Source organism: Notothenia rossii (assembly GCF_949606895.1).
Source record: "Notothenia rossii genome assembly, chromosome: 1".
Classification (NCBI taxonomy): Eukaryota; Metazoa; Chordata; class Actinopteri; order Perciformes; family Nototheniidae; genus Notothenia; species Notothenia rossii.
In genome coordinates this window covers 59,655,367-59,661,366 of record NC_136912.1, presented here as the reverse complement: position 1 = coordinate 59,661,366, position 6,000 = coordinate 59,655,367, and positions in this window count along the sequence as shown.

Here is a 6,000-nt window from a genome sequence, read left to right as displayed (position 1 = left end):
TCTTAGCATTATATACTTTACAATTATTATTATTATCATTATTAATGGACATATCAACTAAATACATTTTATTTGGTTAGGAAGTTCTGGATTAAAGATTGAATTGACTTTATCAAAAGTTTTATAATGACGTTTACATTCTAGGAGGAAATGATTTTCCTCCTCAATCTCATGGCAATGTTTGCACAACCTGTCATTTACAGGAGTATTTGTGTATCGACCATATTCAAAAAGAAGTTTATGGTTGTTAATTCTAAAGCGTGTCAAATGGATTCTGTCTACAATTGCATGGCAAGGACATGAAGGACAATGACAGATAATTTTCAAAACCAAAACTTTACTAAGTATAGCCATGATAAAAGAAATCAAAAAGCATATACAGAATGCACTCTTTATAGAACAATGTAGGCTAGGAGTCCTAACACAGGGCTGCCAACATTTGAGTTCAGCTTGGAGTGAGATTTTTTTTGGTGAACCCAAAAAAGAAACGTTAATGTGTTCATTTTTTAAATATTGAAGTTAAATGCATCAACCTGGTGCACTTTGAGAACAAAATGAATTTATGGTAAACAGATTTTCTTTTTCTTTATGGATATTTTACAAATCACTCACCTTTTAAACTGTATTCTTGTTTCACTGTCATATAGTATTTCATAACTGTTTTTAATTTATTCTCATAAATGGTGACCAAAACGTATGAGACCCACTGAGATAACTAGACTAAAGTATCTAAACAGAGTCCCTTACCTCACTGAGCTGTAGTTATCTCTCAGTCTGACAGGACAGAGCTCTCCCTCTCATTGTTTTAGAAACATCTTTTAATATCCGTTAAGCTAACCAGATGCTAACAACAACAATGCAAATAGTGAGTTTGGTAGAAATATACTGTATAATAGTAAAGTTATTTAAGATGATGCCATATTTATTGAAGATTTTACATTATAAATATTCCCCACAATTATTCAAAAGCATATTCTTCCAAACTCTCTGCTGTAGTATGACCAACAGGAGACTATTGATGTGTGTGGTGAGTTTGGTAGTAATAAGCTGTATAATAGTGATTGAATATTATTGTATTCTCTTTTTTCGAATTTGCACTTTGCAGACGGTCCCTGAGCAGAGCACTCGTTTCTTCTCCGGCTGCGGAGAGAGACCAATGTAATGTGCCCAGCTCGGAGGACGGCGCGTATTGGCGTATTTTTATCAAAATGTGATTGTAGTTCGTTGTTAACCTTACCACGGTACTTAGGAGACGTCATTTGTGTCTGAATAACGTTTTCATGGGTTATTGATCCCTGAAATCAGAATCTTCCAATATCGTTCCAACTTTACTGAACTAAGCCAGAAGACCGTCTCATTTCGTAGACCGCTCGGTTTGCTGTTCCTTCACTTTATTTTTATATTTATATACATTCGTTTTGGACGAAAACTTAGCGTGAGGAAAGGCAAGTGTGGCGTGAGTGCGTGAGATATGGCTTAATTGCGTGACTCTCAAGCTCAATGCGTGAGTGTTGGCAGCCCTGCCTAACATAATAATGGTACAATGTAGTTGAATAAATGCCATAGTAGTTAATCAATCAAATAAAGAAAGCATTCCGGAGCATTCACGGAGCACACGTGCACGTGCACACGGAGCATTCCGTGGATTGTTCCTATCCGAATTGTGGCAATGTTTCGCGATACAATGAGGCATATTTCAATAGAATTGTGAGAGTAACTAGAGTAAACAACATGAACAAAGCACATACGTTAATTTGTCCTCGACACCAAACGCATAGTTCACGTCACTTCCGGTAAAATAAGTCATGTGACTCGTCAAAATGGTGCCGCCCACAGGGTTGATGTTATTTTGGTAATTAATCAGCTTAAAATCACTGATAACGTCATCGGATTAAAAAAAAAAAAAAAAAGACTGGCAGAGACTGGTCTGTTTTATCGGATGATAATTATTTTAAAATGTGTGTCATTAGGATTCCCTCCCTTTAATATTTGTTAAATATCTGATCAATTATTTCAAGGCATACTGTTCTGGGAAATTGTTATGATATAATATAAAAAATAATAATTTGACATACTGTTTGAGTTTTTTTATGGAATAGTTTACTTTCCCTTTTTAATGACATACTATGTTATCGTTGTGCACTCCTGACCTCTAGTGGCGGAAGAAAACTTATTAAATAAAAAAGTTAATGGCAGACAGATTGAAGTTTGTTTTATAGCATTGTGTGCTTTAAAGTTAAATTCATCACAATTAAATAATGTTTTTTTAAGTATGATGAATATACTCAAGTACCTCAAAAAAAGTGACTCTACTTAGTTACTTTCCACCACTGCATATATACTAACATGCACATACTTATGCCATGAGCAGCGGCGTTTTTATATGTACAAAAGTGATGGGGCACAAAAAACTTAGATGTCTATATATAAGCTTCTGCAGTGACGTGCAGTGAGGTTAATGGCTGGTGAGGCACTGGCACTGACTCTTCAGGTTTACAAATATTATATTTTGACCTAAATCAAAAATATAATATATTATTTTCAAAAGCTTTTTTTGTCTGATGCTTCGATTAATTTTAAACAGACAGTTCCACAAAAGGATACCCAAAAAATGCAATTTTATCATTTAGATATTTAAGATCCCATTTTAAATAAAATTGCGGTCTTACCTTGACTTGAAGATGAAGTCCATTTGGCTATCCTTCCGGACAAAAATCTCTATTACTTGTTTGTAAAAGTCCTCCTTATCTTCTTGTAGTTTCAAAAGTCTATCATAAATCTAATCGATAGATTTATGATTCGAAAATGATAAAAGTAGGGTAGACATGTGGATATTATCCGGCTGAACAAAACGTGCATTTATCTAACAGGTACGCTTCCCGCAGATCTTATTTGGAGCTATTTTCTAAAATCCTAGAGTGGCGAAGTCACACCCAACTACTTCCGGTCCATGGGACCTTATTTCGGAAAAATTATGTATTGAAGTCATGTATGTCCAAATTGTACTTGTAATTGTGTCAGAAACTGTGATGACGGAATATGGTACAATTTGTAAAAATGTCAGCCAGACAATTAGGTGAGAATGAATCTCAATTTTAGCCAACCCATAACCCTAACCCTAACCCTAACTCATTTGTAAAATAAATCGACATACAGTTCTAAATTCAACCTGATGTTTTTGCTATAAACACAAAGGTATCATTTTGGGTGTTTACTCCCAGTTTGAGCCCAAAGTTATGTGTTTTTTATCATCTGTGTAAACTGCTGGCTTGTTTATAGAGTGGCGAAGTCACGCCCATCTACTTCCGGTCCATGGGACCTTATTTCGGAAAAATTATGTATTGAAGTCAATGCAGAGAAAACTTATCTTTCGATCCCGTTTGAATTGTGCCATGAATTACACATATGATGTTTGGCCATGACGGCCATGACGCCGGGTCTGAGTAAGAGCACTAACTAGCTACCATCACATGTACCTTAGCTTGACTTAAATGTATTAAACTTATAATTAAGTGATATCAAAATATAAATAACTAATGTCATGCAAACATATGAATATTTGCTTGATTCCAGTGTTGAATTTAGCACAATTGCATAAAAACGTTAAGGGAGTTTAAAATTCTGAAGTATTATGCTAAAAACTCAATAACTTAGATTATTATTTATAGTTTTGCCGAATAGTTTCATGTCCGCTTACCTTAGAAACGTAAAATGCCACGGCAGTGTGCAGATGGGGAGGATGTTCGCTTAGCTTGGTAGCTTCAGCTAGTTCTGGAACTTTCAGCTCGGTGGCAGCAGGTCCCGCCTCCGCTCCGCCTCTTTGCCCTTATTTGCAGAGCCCTAGAGAGATAGATCGAGATAGAGATAGATAGAGATCTCTCTAGGGCTCTGCTTATTTGGAGCAGGCTGGAGTAGGCGGGAGTTGAACTCTGACGTCACTGTCGAGCCGTTAGTGGCCGACTCCGCCTACTAAGGGCTTCTCGGCAACTCTGCAGAGTCCTATGGGTGACGTCACGGACCCTACATCCATTTATATATACAGTCTAGACTCTATGGTCTTAACGAAATACGCGAGAGAGAGAAGTTATAACAAGTGGTAGCCTACAGCAGTGGTTCTCAACTGGTGGGTCGAAGAAGAAAAAAAATAGAAAAAATATATATTTCCTTTTTATGGGGGGGGGCGGGAAAAGTCAAACTTTTATTTTGAAGGCCAGTAGTATTATTCATCCCGCTTCCATCACATTAGTATGCATATAAAGTGACAGGTGCTGTGACAGGTCACACACACACAACAGTACTGCGGCAGGACCGAGGCGCTTGCACCGAGGTCCGTACGCCTGTACTGGAGTACCAATAATGACGTTCAAGAACGGCCTCAAGTGTATAATTGCGATTCTATTACACAAACTATCATTGTAATCAACAATATCGTAAAATAATTTCATAATGTGGGCTAATTTGCTCCCAAACCTACGCTTTCTGCTTGAGTTAATCTCCGTCAGAAAGTAGTTCCTAGAAAGTAGTTCCCATGGTAACGGTTTGGATACTGTTCCGAAATCCACCATTTTCTCCTGGGTTTTTAAGAACGCTTTGAGACATTTGACAGCCCAGGTAGTTGACGCCAATGTACTCTTTTCATTGCGACTTTTTTCCAACGCACTCAACTCGTCAGTTGAAACAGCCGCAAATCTTCCGTTGGTTTTGTGGTCTGTGTCCATGTCCAACCATTCATCAATACTGAAGCCCCCCAACAAATCAAAATTAACTTTAAAATCTGACATTTTGTAGCTACCGATTTCCAACGAGAGACAATGTATAACAGTGTAACGGCTGTGTGTCGCTAAACGTCGCTATGGAAACCACACGATGTAGGCTCGTGGAAGTAGTTTCGGTAGGCTAGTGGCGTGTGTAGGCCACTGGATACTTTGTGATTAGGCACGTTGTATTTGATCGTTGTTTGATCGTGGAATCAAACATGCCTATTGACCAATATGAGAGCTTGCTCAATGTAACTGCCCGCGAAATATTGGACAAAAGAAACTCGGCTAGTAGTGACAACTAAATCCGGAGTATTACAACAAAAGTGTTTTAAATTAGGTAAGTTACGAATGTATGTTCTCAATGGCCAAGTTTGGGATTGAATATTAAATTAGTTTAGATTACATGTATTGTTGTCTCCAGGGGGAAATTCATTTTACAGCACTGTGAAAACAATATGAAATCAACAACAAATAAGACAGACAACTACAGATAGCACCACACATGATGGTTACCTGTTATTATTTAGGGCTGCCTGTATGGATCAGGCTTTTGCCAAAGCGAGCCCTTTTACTATAATAATAATAATAATAATAATAATAGGTATGTATTATATAAACCGTATCGGTACAATTAGCGACATCTAGTGGTGGATTGTGGAACATTGATCTGATTTTTCTCATGGCAGTTAGACTCTAGAGACAAACCAGGGGACTTTATTTTTAATCTGTGTCTGTCCATTTGGTGTAGTATTTTATCTTATATTACAGTTTGTCTATATATTATTCACTTTCTTATATAATGCCAGGTTTTTGGCCTTGGTTTGAACATTGAATCCTGAAAATAAAAAATTAACCAGATTAATTGTTCTTTAATCCTGATATAGAGTAGATAGTAAGTAAGTAAGTAAATCTGATAGGAAGACGAGTCAAGGGATAGAAGAGAAAAGGTTAAGGTATAATTACAGAGCCTGTCAATTTATACATTGAGGAAATCAATGTATCAATTCAAATCAACGTTAGTCTGTTAACCAAAGTGCTGCCATCTGATAATGTACTATCTATTATTAAAGATCAGAGGAAAACAACAGAATGAGAGGGGTAAATCCGGAATAAAAATAAAGAAGCAAAGAGATTGTAGTCCAGTGAGAAGGAAAAAAGCTTTGTGTGACAATTCATTACATTGCCAGTATTTTTCGTTGTTGTGAAAAAAAATCGCCCCCTCTGATTTTTTAACAGCCCC